Source organism: Carica papaya, chromosome 7 (genome assembly GCF_054855325.1).
Source record: "Carica papaya isolate Zhongbai chromosome 7, ASM5485532v1, whole genome shotgun sequence".
In the NCBI taxonomy this organism is placed as follows: Eukaryota; Viridiplantae; Streptophyta; class Magnoliopsida; order Brassicales; family Caricaceae; genus Carica; species Carica papaya.
The window spans coordinates 22788003-22805481 of record NC_142315.1 but is presented as its reverse complement, the minus strand read 5'-3'; the positions used below and the strand labels follow the sequence as shown (position 1 = coordinate 22805481).

The 17479-nt window shown below is 37.4% G+C and overlaps 1 pseudogene; it reads right to left on the bottom strand.

Moving 5' to 3' along the window:
- Positions 1-29: 29 nt before the first annotated feature.
- On the bottom strand, positions 30-16919 carry LOC110818550 (gibberellin 3-beta-dioxygenase 3 pseudogene; annotated as a pseudogene).
- Between the last annotated feature and the right edge of the window lie 560 nt (positions 16920-17479).

The window sequence follows — 17479 nt, the reverse complement described above, 5'->3', positions numbered from 1 at the left end:
TTGTTAAATTACATCACTAACATAATTATTTAGATCTGTTTCTCGCAACGGATCCAGTCGAGAGCCTTGTTAAAATGCGTCGCCTTAGCGTCCAGATACTCCTCCCATGTCACCGCTCGATATAGTGGAGGATGGTCAACGTCCGTCAACTTAATCAACGGTGAGATCTTCGTGTTCTTTGGCGGGTTGTAGAAGTAGGCTACCGATATGCGGTGACGTGTCCTGTTCACGGCCGCACGGTGCAGGACGTTTCTGAAGAGGGAATTGGTGGTTATATGCATCAAGGTCACCAACGTTGACAACGAGCGAATCGGATACGGGTTCCACCGGGACCCACCCGAGATTTTCCTTGAGGACTTGGAGGCCGCTGACGTTGCCTTGGTAGAGCAAAGTGAGAAGCGATGAGTCGTTGTGCGGGGCCAGACCCATGGCTCGATCCGGATCCGGGCAGACCGGGTAGGAGTTGAGTTGGAGAGCAGATTGGGCTTGAAGAGAGGATCTGGTTTTGGTCACGGGCAGACCCAGTGACATAAGCATCAACCTAATTATTTTCTGGCTTAGTCCCTTCATCAACTTCTGGTACTCTTCCATTATACTGCTGCATAAATATATATATATATGGATATATACACACACGCATATATCACGCTGGTGGTTGTGAACGTTTAAAAATTACTATTGAATAAAAAAAATTTAACTAACATGAATATTTTAGTACGTAACTTTGTAAGTAAATAAACTAAATGAATATATTATTAATAACAAAAATATTATATCTAAAAAATATTCTACCTTTTCTGTCCACAGATGTCTGAACCTGCGGTTTCAGTTGCCTGTTTCTATTTTTCACTTTTCTTGCATTTTTCTGCCTGATTTAATTGTTAATATTATTAGTTTATATTCCTATATTATATATTAAAATTTAATAATATTTATTATAGAAGGTGTTTCATTTAATTTATTTTTTTAGATACAATTGTTATAAATAAAATAAAATAAAAGCTTTCAAAACCAACTAAACCTTTTAATATTGTTAGACAAATTTTGTAACGACCTAGAAAATTTCAAAGAAAATAAATCATAAATTAAGTTCAGAAGTAAAATAATTAGTTAGGATTTACATTTTTTACACAATAACTTAAAATACCAAATATTATTACGGGAATTACCCTTTGAAGAAAAATACAAAAAATTAAAGAAATAAACAGAAAATAAATAAAACTAGCATCCTACTCGCAACTCTCTTGTAGATCGGGCTCTAAATTCTGGTTCTCTTGATTTGAAATTGTTAATAAAAGAATGAGTTACACTAATCCAATAAAAATATCACGCTACTCACTAACACAGAAATGAAGGTTGGTAAAAAAATTAAAACAACAAATAGAGCTCTTAATTAATCAAATTCATTTATCATAACAAAATCGTTTACCGTCTAGTTACCGTAACGAGATTTACAAAAATAAACTGTAGAGTCAATAACATAACACATATCATGATTTCATATGCAATCGGTTAGAACAATAGTTTCTCTTTTATCAGTCTACTGGTACCCATGAGGGTTCATAGGGATGTTCCCACAACGCGTAAACTCTTTCCTTTAACATTTTCAATTAATGGGTCGTTCCCATATCACGTCCAATGTAAGTGCCAAATTACAAAACCTCAATACCCCGTCCGGTATGTGTAACAACCCCGGAAATAGCCAAAAGAAACATATAATAACTTAAGTGTGAAAGCAAAATAAAAGGTTAACGTTTACATTCCTTATACAATAACTTAAAAGTACTAAACAGCATTACGCAATTTATTCTTTGAAAGAAACACGAGAAATAAGGAAACAAATGGAAAATAGAAAATATCTAGCATCTACTCGCAATCTTTTTGCGGATCAGGCTCTGAAATCTGGTCCTCTTGATCTGAAATGGTTAAATAAAGAATGAGCTACATTAGCCCAGTAAAGATATCACACTATATCACCGACACAGAAATGAAGATTGGTATAAAATTGAAAACCACTAATGAAGCATTAAATTTAAAAAAATTCATTTATCAATCATAAAATTATTTCACGTTCACTTACCATCGTGAAATTTAGGAAAATAACTTGTAAGAACAATAATATCATATAGACCAATATCTCATGCATAATCAACCATCATAGTACATATTATAAATCCATATCCATTATCAATAAACCAAACAATAACTATTACTCTTTTCACCAGTCTACTGGTATCTATGGGTGTTCATAGGGATTTTTTCGCTACACATGAACCTTTTCATTTATCATTCTCAATCATAGGCCGTCCTCATACTCCGTCCGGTACGAGTGCTAATTTACCAAACCTCAATACCCCGTTCTGTATGAGGGTGAAGCGAGTCGTCCCCATACCTCATCCGGTATGAGCACTAAATTATCAAGTCTCTATACCCCATCCGGTATGAGACAACGTTCACAGTAGGGTTCCCTATGTATCCGGTCCATCCACCATCTCCCAGGATATCCAATAAGACTGCATTTTCATTTAATCATTTAATCACACAATTTCTTTACCGTTTAAACTTCATTTTTCTCGATTCAGCAGTAAACACGTAAAATAAACTATACATGCGTTCAAAGCCATAAAATAAATAAATAAGATACCATCATGTAGGTAAACTGTAAAAACAATCAACAACAACAGTAGATAATTTTCGGTTCCAGCTCTATTAGCAACTTGTAATTAATTATGCATGTTTACTAAAATCGCACAAAATACCATATTATTATTTATTTAAAATTCAGTTCTACGATAGAGAATAGGGTGAGGGAACCTTACATAATTTGATGCTAAAAAAGCTAAACGATTTACTGCAACTATGGGCGTTCCTTGGGTTCCCTGAATTTTTCTCCGAAAATTGAAATGCTCTAATAGTACCTATAATTGTTCCAAATAAATACAAAATCAGTCCCAGGTCCCACTCGACCAATTTCAAAAGTCTGGCACGGTGGCTCTGTCGTGCTCTGCCGACGATGCCGCTGCCTGTGGCGGTAGTCCGCCTCGGGTTGGCAATTTTTGGTCGTTTTTGTCTGAATTCAGCCGATTTTGCATCGATTCCTATGAGCAAACACGTTAAAGGCCATCGATTGGTCGAAAAAATACGAAAAATTGAAACTCACCGGCGGTGGGACTCTCCGGTGCGGTGGCTCCTCCAGCTCACGTTGCGGTTAGGTGTTTTGCGGTCAACTTGTAGAGAAGAAAATAGTGATCACAAAGGTGAAAAAATTACACGAAACGGGAATCGAGAAGGGCCTCATCGGAGGCGTTTTGTGAAATTCTCCGCGGCTGTGCCGCCGGGCTTCGCTGGTGTTTTCCGACCAATTGACCAGTCTTTTCACTCTTATTTGTCCATGGTGAGCTTAAAATTAAATTTTGTGTAAAAAGAAAAGTTTTTACCTTTTTTGGCGATCGAAAAGGGTTCCGGTGCGGCAACGGGTGGCGGTGGTCAACTCCTCGGTGAGGGGTTCTGACAGTTAGGGTTAGGGTTTGGTGCGGATGGAGGTTATTTATATCCATTCACTTTTGATCTTGATCGTCCATCAAGTTTGATCTAGACCGTTCATTGCGATCCAATCTGGGTCGTCAATTGCGATCCACTCAGGACCGTCCGATCGCGTTTGAATCTGGTCGTTTGATCGCATTTAGGAGGGAGCGCATCCAGGCCGTCCGTGCACGCGGGAGCAGACCTTAATCGTTCGATCGTAGGCACACGGATCGCCCATGGGGCCCCCCCGTGTGGCTTCCCGCATCAGTGTCTCTGCCACTTGGCACGTCCTAGTTGGTCAAAGCTGCTGACCCGGCGTCTAACGTGGCGATTGAAACGGGCAGGGTAGCCTGCTTGCATTGCCACCAGCGGTCTACTTCTCCTACCAGCATGTAGGTAACAAGGATGACTTTCTATTCGGGAATCACCCCAAGCGTCGTGAAGGCCTTCTCTGTCTCAGCTAACCAGTACTCAGCCTCTTCAAATGAGGATCCCCCTGCAAAAGTAGATGAGTTTAGTATTTTATACCTCTCGATGTAGTCTAGGTCCATCATAAGAGAAGCTGGGTCCCGTGGAAGAGTGACTGGACTGTGCTGATGATGTACTGGATGGCCCTGTGGTGGTACTGGATGATACGGTGGGGGCATTGTATTGTACTGTGGTGGTTCCGGGTGATGCAGTTGGGGCACCAGGCCATAATGTGGTGGTGCCAAGTGGTACTGTGGCTGGGGCACCGGATCATACTGTGATGGTGCCGGGTGGTACTGTGAAGGAGTAGGGTCGTACCGAGGTGGCTCGAGATCCTCTCGCTGTAGAGGTGGCTCAACCTATGGTAGCAGGAGAGGGTCAGGTAGCTCCCTCCTTTCCTCTCAGGCTTGTTGGGCAGTGATAAGTCTCTCCACCATCTCAAATAACCAGTCAACATCCTCTCATAACGAACCCTCTTGGACTGCTCGGTTTAGTGGGGGTCTTCCTCTCCTCATCTATCTCTACCTGCATTTCACAAGGAATAGTTGAGTAATAATTCATTGTTTTTGGTGTTTCCTAAGGATTTATGTAAGGAATAGGTCCGAGGAACGCGGCTCTAATACCATCTGTAACGACCCAAAAAATTTTAAAAGAAATAAATCATAAATTAAGTGCGAAAGTCAAATAATTAGTTAGAGTTTACATTCCTTACATAATAACTTAAAGTACCAAATAGTGCCACGAGAATTACCCTTTGAAGAAAAATTAAAAAAAAATAAGAAAATAAACAGAAAATAAATCAAACTAGCATCCTACTCGCAACCCTCTTGTGAATCAGGCTCTGGATCTTGATCTTCTTGATCTCAAATAGTTAATAAAAAAATTAGCTACACTAGTCTAGTAAGAATATCAGGCTACTCACCGACATAGAAATTAAAGTTGGTAGAAAAATTAAAACAACAAATAAAGCTCTTAATTAATCAAAGTCATTTATCATAACAAAATCGTTTACCGTCTACTTACCGTAGCGAGATTCACAAAAACAACCTGTACAGTTAATAACATAACACATATCATGATTTCATATGCAATCGGTTGGAACAATAGTTTCTCTTTTATCAGCGTACTAGTATCCATGGGGGTTCATAAGGATGTCCCCACAATGCGTGAACTCTTTCCTTTAATATTTTCAATTAACGGGTCGTCCCCATACCCCGTCCGGTATGAGCACCAAATTACAAAATCTCAATACTCCGTTCTGTATAAGGGTGAAACGGGTCATCCCCATACCCGTTTAGTATGAGCACCAAATTACCAAACCTCGATACCCCATCCGGTATGAGGCAACGTTCACAGTAGGGTTCCTTATGTACCCGATCCGTCTACCATCTTCCAGAATATCCAGTACGGCTACTATGTCGTCCATTCACTTAATCACAGTATTTTCTATTTACCTTAAATCTCTAGTTTTCCAATTCAACCGTAATCACATAAAACAAACACAACATGCATCAGGGAATGCAATCACATCTTAGTTTCTAAATTTAACAATAGTCACATAAGGCAGCAATACATGCATTCAAAACCATAAAATCGATCAATCAGATATTATCATGCATTCAAAACTGTAAAATAAATCAACAGAGAATAATTTTCAATTCTGGCTCCATTAGTAACTTGTAATTAATTATAGATATTTTTTTAAATTGCACAAAATACTGTATTATTGTTAATTAGACTTCAATTTCATAATAGAGAAATGTGAGGAATTCTTACTCAAATTGATGCCCGAAAAGCTAAACTTGTTAATTGGGCCTACTAGCAGTCTCCGAGTTTCTTGAATTTTTCTTTGGCGATTAAAACACGCTACAAGTACCTACAAATATTCTAAAAATCCAAAATCGGTGTAAAGACCTCTTTTTTGGCCGATTTCAGGAGTTCTGGAACAGCAGCTTCGCCGTGTGACGGTGCCACTGCCTGCAGCAAAGATTTGCCTTAGGTTGGCTGCTTTCGTCTGATTTTGTATCAATCCCTACAAGAAAACACGTTAAGAGGCCTCGGTTGGCCAAAAAAATAAAAAAACTGAAACTCACCGCGACGGGGTTCTCTGGTGCAACGGCTCCGCCGGCTCACCTTCGCGATTGGGTATTTTGCTTCGGTCAATCTGCAGAGACAAGAACGGTGGTTAAAATAGTGAAAGAATTACGCAGAACGAGAATCAGGAAGGGTCTCATCGGAGATATTTTTTAAAATTTCCTACGGTGGTGCCACCAGGATTTGCCTGCGGTTTTTGGCCAATCCGCCAATCTTTTTTCTCTGATTCAACCATGGGGATGTTTAAAATTGAATTCCGAGCAAAAAAAAAATTACCTCTTTTGGCAGTCGGAAGTAGCCCCGGCGCGGGTGGGTCTTCTCCGACGAGGGTGTCTGGCGGCTAGGGTTAGGGTTTGGTGTGAGGAGGGTTATTTATATTCATCTCCTTTTAATATAGACCGTCAATCGCGTTTGATCTGGACCATCCGATCGCGATTAAATAGGGAGTGAATCTGAACCGTTCATCGCAATTTGATCTGAGTCGTCCTATCGTGTTTAAATAGGAAGTGGATCTGAACCGTTGATCGCATTTAAATCTGACCATCTGATCGCGTTTGGGGAGGAAACGCATCCAAGCCGTTCGTGCGTGCGGGAGTGAATTTGGGTCATCCAATCGCGGGTACGCAGATCGCCCGTATGACCTCCCGCGTGGCACCGCGTCAGCGTTCATTGCCATGCAGCACATTCTGCTTTGTCGGGGCTGCTGATTGGCCATCCTACGTGGCACAACTTTTCTAAATTGCGTTTTAACCTTCAGTTTCGGATTTTTCCTTCAAAAATATCTTCACAACCCAAATTTTCACTCTTTTTTTCCAAAATTATTTTCATTTTCATCCACTTCCTATTTTTCTTCATTTTTACATTAAATTAAAATTCAAAAAATTCGAAAATTATATTTATAAATTAATTTAAATTACAATTAAATTAATTTGAGTATTACAAATTTGATCAAAATGTTAATCGAAAACTACTATATATTTTTTATTTGAAATTATTCATTAAAAGCTTTAATTTTTACCAAACAATTGACAACTTATGAAATTCTATAAATTAAGAACAAAAATTAAATATTCAAGATACTCTTTTTTAAAAAAACACTAAGAGGTTAAATAAAAATGCAATTAGAACAACAAAGATAATAAGTCAATCAAAATACCATCGGAAGACTATAGTTTATAAGGTAATTATATATATATATATATATATATATATATAAAGAAACTCCACTTTATAAGCTCAAAAAAAAAAAAAAAAAGGCTCTCACAAAAGGTTTATAAGCTATGCCAAAAAGATAATTTTGTGTTTTATGATTTTACAAAAATAATCTTATTATAAAACATCAAATCTTTGTTTAAGCCATTTTTAACAATTTTGTTAACTTTTCAAAGTACAAATATTTTTTTCTACAAGATATTTATTATCTATATAAAGTTTACAAATAAAATATAATACGCAAAATAAATTTATTTTTTACTTATCCTCAAGTCTGTATAAAATTTCATGAATATATAAACTTTATTCATCTATACAACACTTGCATCATATACACAAGTGTTCTTTGAAATTACATGGGAGCGTGCAGATAGATAAAGCAGACTTAAATTTCAAATTAGTAATAAACCAACAAAAACATGGAGAAACCTCTTTAAAATCACTAGTTCTCTTATGTGCACCTTCCAAAAATGTGTTTTTATCATTTTTCTATCATTCTTAACTTGTTAAGCAACTTATAAAAAGAGTTAAAATATTAAGCAACTTTTCAACATCTAAATCTAATAATGAAGTTTCATAAGTTCTTAAGTTATATAAGATAGTATAAAATCATTAATATGATATTTTACTTATTAGATTTTTAAACTTTATAGATTGGCACTTTAAAGTATGTATAAATCATAATATTTACTTAAACAATGCAAATCATGTGCACAGTAAATACGTAAGTACTAAATATTATCACATTCTCCACTTTAGTCATCTAAATTTTACTTACTAGAAGTCATAAATAAATACAAATACTTTTCTTTTATAGTATCTTTATGTTCTTATATTGTTTCTTCTAATGAATGATGTTGCCACAAAATTTACCAATGGAATCACTTTTAAGTGTTATTTTTTTTTTTTTATGATCCAAAATTCGTATTGGGAACTTAACATAATATAAATTTTTCTAAATTTGAATAGGTACGTGCGGAAAAATATACGAAGCATCTAGTTGGTATTTCGATAATATTAAGATAAAAAGACAATGAGAATACTTGATAAATAAAGTGGCAATGCTAAATGATATGCAATTTTACCAATCTTCTTCATAATAAGTTAAAAATAAGTGAACTAAACTAAACAACTAGCTCCATATTATAAAGAAAAAATACAACATAATTTACATTTTTAAAAGCTCAAGCTTCATTAATAAATAAAATTTATTTTTCTCAAAATTTAAGAAAAGAGTCTCGTATATTATTTATATTTTAATTGTACTCTCACATCTAAGTATGTAGATGGAATTACATTTACATATTAAGTACAAATCAATTCTAACTTATGCTTAAATTACTTCGTAAAAGTAGGAAGCAACTAGAATTCGAGTATTAATATTTTAGATTGTTATCATGTTAAATAAAATTATCTAAATAATAGATTAAACCACTTTTCTCAAAAGTTTAAATTTATAGAAAAATATTTAATCAATTATTTACATTTACAAATGTCATGGAATCCCATCAAACTAAAAAAGCAAATTAAGTACATGTCTACTAAACTTTATGCTAAATTAATTTTTCGTAGAGATAAGAGAACCAATATACAAATATGAGAACTGCAGCTTTGTCACCATATTAAATAACAGATTTAATGGATCCTTCCAAAAAATTAAATTTATAAAAAATAGTTCAATCAATTGTAGTGTGGTAGGCTTACGGACATGCGCTAATTTGAGTGAAGCTTTGGCTTCCTATGAAGTTTCAGAAAACATATTTTATTGGCGAAAAAACAAAAGATGGAAAACACTAAATCAAAACAGAGGTTGAAAAAGGGGGGTTGGATAAAAAACACATTTTATGTATTTCACTGCTTGATTAGTTAAGAAAACAACTTGTTTTCTTAACTTGGTATCAGAGTAAGGTTAAGGTAGGAGAGAACAACAACTCCTCAACCTTTAACCCAACACCTCAAAAAATTCAAATTTTGTCTAGCAGCTCAATGAGCTCTGTGTATACTCTAAAACTCAATCACGACAACTATCTCCTCTAAACAAATTTGGTACTTTCAATCATAAGAGGAAACAAACTTGAAGGTTTCCTCACTGGTGCTAAATCAAGCCCACCAGAATACACAGAAGGAATTGTAGAAGGAAGCATTGAAGTCGAAATCATAGTGAATCCAGAATTCGAAGACTAGTTTGCACAAGATCATATGTTACTAGGTTGGCTCTACAGCTCGATTGAAACAAACATAGCCCCCAAACTGATGAGGCACTCAACATCAAAACTCCTCTGGGATGGAATCCGGGACCTCTTCGCAGTAAAAACAAGAGCAAATATAATTTATTACAAAAGGGAATTCGTTAAAATGCAAAAGGCAACTTGAAGATGGAAGAATATCTCAAATCCATCAAAAGAATTGCTGATAACCTTACCCTAGCAAGACACCCTGTTACATTGGAAGATCTCACCTCTCAAGTTCTTGCTGGCTTAGATTCCTCTAAATACAACTCACTCGTGTGTCAAATCATGAAAAAAAAAGCATAAGTTGGGTCAAACTTCAATCTCAACTGCTCAACTATGAAAGACGGTTGGAACAACTCAACATAACAACGGTCACTCTAAACCTCGGACGTCCCTCAGCACATTTCTCTAGCATCAGAAATAACAGAACCTATCATAACTCACTTTCTCAATCGATTAATAGAGGAGGAGGATGCAACAGCTCCTTTAACAGAGGAGGTCGTCACAACACCAGAAGAGGAGTAAGAGTCAGTGGCAACTCCAAACCAATCTGCTAAGTGTGTGGCAAAATTGGACACACTGCCGCTCACTGCTATTATCGCTATGATAATAGCTGCATGGGAACCATCCCAGAAACCTCCCCAAAGGCCTATCAAAGCTCAACCCTTTCAGCCACTTTCGAAGACAACCTTGAAGATCCGCTTTGGTATGTTGACAGTGGTGCAAAAATTATGTAACTGGAGATGCAAACATACTACAATTGAAGCAACAATATAAAGGAAGTGAAAGTCTCATGATTAGAAATGGTGAGAAAATGTCTATCAGACGCATTGGTAAGACAAACATTCACACTCCCAGAAACAGAAAATTAACTCTAAACAAAGTGCTACGTGTACCAAAAATCAATAAAAATTTACTAAGTGTTTTTCAACTTACCTCCTCTAACAATGTTGAAGTTATATTTAACTCATCCTCTTGTTTTGTGAAGGACAAAGCCACAGGCAAGGTGCTGCTGTTAGGGAAGCTTAAAGACGGCTTATACTGCTTGGGCTCATCAAGACCAATTCCTTTTTATCATCCTTCATGTCAAGCCTTCATCACTAGCAAAAACAACCAAACCCCTTAATCAAGAACATTAATGTGGCATAGAAGACTCGGACATCCACCTTCAAAAACCTTATCTATCATCTTAAAAATATGTAATGAACTATTTAAGTTTAATGAAAACATATTTTGTGATATATGTCAACTGGGCAAGTCCCATCTTCTTCCTTACTCTCTGTCTTTATCACATGCAAAAACACCCTTCGAAATTGTTCATAGTTATTATGTAATTTTCATTGACAATTACAGTTGGTTCACTTGGCTTTATCCACTAAAATAAAAATTAGAAGTTTTTCAGGCCTTTACTCTGTTCAAACACCAAACAGAAACCTAGTTTGGAAAGAAAATAAAGTGTCTTCAATCAGACATGGGAGGAGAATTCGCTGACCTGGCCCAGACTCTTCAAAATAATGGAATTAAGATTAAATACTCATGTCCCTACTCATCAGCTCAAAACGGACGAGATGAAAGAAAACATCGGCATATAACCAAAATCGGTCTCACTCTTCTTACTGAGTTGAGTGTACCATTGAAATATTGGCTTGATGCTTTTGAAACAGTCATATTCCTAATTAATAGAATGCCTACACCAATCTTGAATCAGTCCTTGCCACTTAAAAAGCTTTACCACAAAAAGCCTAACTACAAACAGCTAAAGACTTTTGGGTGTGTCTATTTTCCTTGTGTACGACCATACCAAAATCACAAGCTCACCTTCCACTCAACAAAATGTGTTTTTCTTGGTTACAGTTCTCCACACAAAGGATACAAATGTCTCAACTCCACTGGCAAGATTTATGTATCCAGAAATATAGACTTCAATGAACTAGAATTCCTCTATCACCATGGTTTCATGAAAACACATCAACCTGAAACTGTCTCTAGAGTCCATTACCTTCTTGGCTGAATATATCTTCTATCCCTACATCTCCTTTCCCAGGGAGTTCAAGCAGACAAATCGTTGAAGAATCTCTAGCACCAGCTTCCTCCCCTATGGTAGAGTCCTCACCGCAACACTCACTAAGAGATCCTCCGACCAATGATAATTTATTGCAAGAAGAACCGGTATTTTCTCCCAGTTAGAGCATAACACCATCAGATCAAGAAGAAGATAGAATACAAGCTGAAAATATCCTGACAGAAGCACCAAAATACCAAATGATGTCCAGAGCTCAAGTAGGGATATTTAGACCGAGGAACCTGTCACAAGACTTCTAACAATTCAAAGCAGTCCTAGTAAGAGATCTTACAACACCTACTTTGATCACTAAAGCAATCAGAATTCCCCACTGGAAATTGGCCATAAAAGAAGAAATGTCTACCCTCAGGAACAATCAGACATGGAAACTGGTTCCTCATCACCCTGAAATGAAACTGGTTGGCAACAAATGGGTTTACAAAATCAAGACCAACGCTGATGGAAGTTTCCAACGGAGTAAGACTAGACTAGTGGTAAAGGGTTTTCATTAAACACCTGCGATAGACTTCTATCAAACCTTTACCCAGTGATTAAGGCATTAATGCTTCGAGTGATTCTAGTGTTAGCAGTAACAAACAGTGGAATATCAAATAGCTGGATGTGAACAATGCCTTCCTAAATGGAGAATTAAGAGAGACAATTTTTATAAAGCAACCGGAAGGCTTCGAAGATCCCAAACACCCTAACTATATTTTTCAACCCAGTAAAGCTCTCTATGGACTCAAGCAAGCTCCGAGAGCATGGTTTGATAAGCTCAAATCCTCACTGCTCGAATGGGGCTTCAAAAACTCATTAACAGATACATCCCTCTTTTTCTTCCTTGTAGAAACACCCAAAATCTTCATTCTAATTTATGTTGATGATATAATTATTATAGGGAATAGACCAGAGATGATGCTAAGTGTCATCAACCAACTTCATAACTCATTTGCACTCAAAGATCTTAAAGACATTCATCTCTTCCTCGGCATCAAAGCAACACAGGATGACATTAGTCTCTTCCTTACTCAAACAAAATACATTGAAGAACTCCTTAAAAGAATCAACATGTTCTCTGCTAAACCGTATCCGACACCGGTAGTAATCGGCAACAACCTATCCACTGAAAAAGGGGAAGAACTAAAAGATCCAACTCCCTATCAAAAAATGATAGGATCTCTTCAATATCTAACTCACACAAGGGCAGATATATCGTTCATTCTCAATAAACTTAGCTAATTCATGCAAAAACCAACTGATCTTCACATGAAAGTCTTGAAAAGAGTTCTTTGATATCTAAAAGAAACGACTAATATCGGACTCCATATTAAACCCAGTGACAGACTAAATATTGTTGGGTATTCAGATGTCGATTGGGCCTACTCGAAGGATGATCACTGCTCGACCTTGTGTTACTACGTTTATCTTAAAGAGAATTTGATCTCCTGGAGTTTAAAGAAGCAGAATGTTGTATCAAAGTCAAGTGCCAAATCTGAGTACAGGGCCCTACGCATCTTGTTTGTGAAATCATCTGGTTGGAGTCCTTACTCAAAGAGATAAACATCACTACTTCACAAACTCCGATAGCCTGGTACAATAATATGAGTACCACGACTCTTGCAAGCAATCCTATTTTTAACTCACGAACCAAACATATTGAAGTTGATGTTCACTTCATTCGCGACAAAGCGACAAAAGGAGCTATCGATGTTAGATACGTGCCCTCATGCGATCAGACCGCCGATTGCTTCACCAAGGCCTTATCACAAACGTAGGTTAAGTATTTCAGGAAAAAACTTGATTGGTTAATCGACCGCTTCCCTTGACAAGTTTGAGGGGGAATGTAAAGAACAACTTGCAACAGTCGACTCAAGAAGACAAGTTTGCCAACTTGTCTTCTTGAGTCGACTGTTGCCAGTTGTTCTTTACATGTATGTTGGCCAACCGCATGTGTGAAAACGCTGGTACAACATACAGTCGCATAGCTCCTCTATGTATCTTCAGCCCCTAACAAGATAGCACTTAACAGCGTCGTGAAAGTCCTTGTGTATACGCGAGGTTGGATCTGTATTTAAATTTTTTAAAAAAACTATTTTGGTATAAATTTAAAGCCATTACATTTATGAAATATGTCAAATTGTCTACGTTCTTGAAACACTTCAAAATTGCATAAGTAATTAAGTAGAGCTGATCTAAGACTTAAATTTTGTTTATGATTCTTTTTCATCCTTGGACGTGGTAGTGTCGATGAGGTCAGGACCACCCAACAACTACCATAAGTTTAGTGGAAATGAAGAGTTGAAAAGAGAAGTATTTGCCAATGAGAAAGGCAACATCTAGAAGAGCATGCATGCATGAAGCATGATATGTACTTACCATAAATGGGTGTGATCATGCTGCCAAAGTTTGCTGGCATCTTGCTCTGGCGACCCTATTATGGTGAATCCCTCTGACCACATTAGCTTCTGGAAGAATGCCGATATGCAAGCCAAGTCGTATCCATTTAAGCCATCCAGAGATCGAACAGCCAGCAACTTGTGTTTCGTCAGCAATGCGAACAGCCTTCTTGTCTGCTTTTCGATTTCGTTTAGGAGGGTGATTATAGTGATTGAGATTTGGGTGGAAAAAAATGTATTTATGTATATATATATGTGGTAATAATAATAATAATATATAAATATATATATATATGGGAGAGAGAGAGGAGTGAACGGTTTCGTTTAGGGGATGAAATGGACGGGTAGGATAGGTGGGTTTGTGAGAGGAAATGGACGACTAGGATGAGTGTAGATGGTGAGATGGGATGGACGGCCAGGATGAGTAGTAGGTGGAGTATAAATAGGAAGAAGAAAAAGAAAAAAAACAAAAAAAAGAAAAGAAAAAGGAAAAATAGAGGAAAAAAGAAAAAGAGAGAACGAGAAAGGGAAGGAGGAGACTGGTGATAGAAGATTTGAGAGAGAGAGAGAAGTCGAAGAGGGAAGGAATGAGAAGAGAGAGCGGGAGAAGGAGGAAGGCGATGGTGCAAGCTATAGAGGTGCAGAAAACGATGGAGACCGGAGGTATGGTGAATTTAAATTTCAACTATAGGATGATGGTGAACTACGGATTTGTTTCTGCAAATGTTGAAAGAATGTGTAGACAGTAAAGAAAATAAAAATAGGAAATAGGTGATTGATGAAATAGGAGAGTGGAGAGAGACAGTGAGTGGCGGAACAGTTCGGTTGGGGTTGTGAGTGAAGAGAAGTAGAGGAAACCATGGGAGGAGAGGTCGACAGCTACGAAAATGTGTTTTCTAGATAGTGTAAGGAACTAGAAAAGGAAGTAGAGGAAGTAAGGAATAGGAGAGTGAAGGAAGGATTTCGGTTACGGGCTAGAGGAAGGAGGACGATGAGTGAATAGGTGTAAGAGAATCCGTGGGGATGAGAGGTGAACTAGTACGAGAAGGGTGAGTCGGGAGAAACAAAATATGTACGAGAGAATGGGAGGTGGAATGCCGCGAGAGATAGGGAGACAGGAAGGGAGAACGGCTGTGGATGGTCGGGTAAGGCATAAAGAGTGGGTGATAATGATAGAGAGAAGATTGCTGGGAGCCGAAAAACACAGAGATGAGGGAAGAGAGGGACTGAGAGTGGGAACAGTTGGAAAGAGTGGCAGTGGCAATTGTGATGAGGGGTGAAGTGAGTGGAAGAGAAAGGGGATTAGGATGAACGTTAGAGAACAGTGAGTGTGTGCATGTAAGGGTTGTGTGTGTGTGTGTATTTTACGTGGATGTGTATTTGTGTGGGTGTGTATTTGTGCATATTATATAAATATGCTTGTAAATTTGAAAACTGCATGGAAAGGTTGGTTGTTTGGTAATAACTAAAGTTGGAATGACTGGTGTGTGGGTTAAATATGCATGTATGTGCGGCTTATTGAGTAGGGATGGGGTGAGGTTGCATTAGTGGTGGTCGAGGTGGGGACACCGATATTGGTTGTCATCACTTAAGAAGGGTAAGTCGATCGTCGATATTGGTGATGCCTGGTGTTGCCAAATTGGTAACGAGTTGAGTTGCCAATGTTGGTGACGAAAGAAAACAGTAACAGTGTGTGGGTGGATGGCCAGCTAGGGGTCAAGTGGTGGAAAAGGAAAGAGTGGTCGCCGATATTGGTAATGGATGGGGGTAATAGTATGGGTGAGTGGTCAGGTCAGGGCTGAGTGGGTGATGTCATGGGGTGACCACACGTAGTATGATCAACAATTTATCATCAAAGAGACGTGGTAATTACAGTAGAGTTAAATGAGTAGTAGTGGGGCTTATGGGTATAAAAGAAAGCATGACCAAGGTAACGGGAAGGGAAAACATAGAATAATGGGCTTTTAATTGGGTTTTCATGTTATATTTGTGATTTAAATTTACTATACTGAGTTGTATATACTCATTCCCTATCAATTACATATGAAGTAGGACTGGAGACTGGATTAGAGTTGCAGATTTCTGAACCTAGCGTATAGATGAAACAGAGCAAAATTTACGACTGGTAGAACACGATAATTACGTATTTGGTAGCAATGTAAATCATGTGTAAAAACAGAGATTTATGAAATTCGTAAGCTACTATATTGATGCGTCTACAATTGAGAATTTTTTTTAGAAATTGAATAATTGGTTTCAGTATTTTTCTTTATGTATATGATTGATTTGAAATGAAATACAGGTGTTCTGTATACTAATATAATTGAGACAACGCCGCTGAAGAAAAAAAAAATGGGGCATTATAGTGATTGGGATGCCATGGTTGGTCAGTTGAAACACACCCCATTCTTCATAGGCATGTCGTATGAGCTTTGGCGCCTGCGGGTGCTCGAGGTTTATAACCAGCACGATTTCTTGGGTACAATCCAATATTAGGCGGTGTTCGTCTGGGGATGATTTCCAGGTATGAGAATTGGGTAAATTGCTGATATTATTAAAATCGAGTGGGATTATATGGTTGAGGTTGGTATGGTTGTGTCTAAAAGGTTCAGAGACTGAATTCTTCTTCATGGACATGGTAGGCCATTTTTGAGAGGTAATCGTCTTGTTCATCGTCGTCATCACCATTAAAGATGATGATGGTAAGCTGTTTCGTGTAAGTGAATCCACTGACAATGATGCAGAAGAAACAGAGGAACAGAGAAAGACCCGATTGTGCGAGGGGGTGATTGCACTTAAGCGTTGTCTTACGTTAAAGTAGTTATTTTTCATTTGTGCATGTATACTGAACCTTTCTTCATGATCACTCTTGACGCCATTGCAGCTGATGATGGTCAGCTCAGATGCTTTTAACTGCCGTTTCTTTGTCATATTGCTTGTAGTAGTCTAGGGTTTATGTTTATGTTTATACATGCGTGTAAGTTTAGCTTCAGTACGTACACGTATTTACAATCATCGTTATATATATACATGGATACAAAATTTTACGTCAGCAAGAAATATACATCTAAAGGACAAGTTATACTAGCTAGCTTAGCTGTCTGTAGTAAAAAACAAAAAAAAAAAAAAAAAGGAACGTTGCATGGGGGAAGTAATATGTTAATAGTTTTTACTGTATGAATTAAATATGAATATATTTGGGATATATATATAATATGAGTAGTAGACAGTAAAAGAGAAGAAGAAATAGATAAGCATTGAAGGCGGCACAGGAACGTAAAGATTAAGGGAAGCTTCAAGGAGAATCGAGAAAGGAAACAAACCGACATTACCGTATCTTCCACCGCGCTCAGGTGGTCAGCTATTTGCAAAATTACAAGACGAACCGAAAAAGTTTAATTGGAAAATTTAGATATTACTATTAATTAGTTAGAAAAACCAATATTTGGAGTATATATATATGTTTGAGAACGAAAAAAAATAGAATAGAA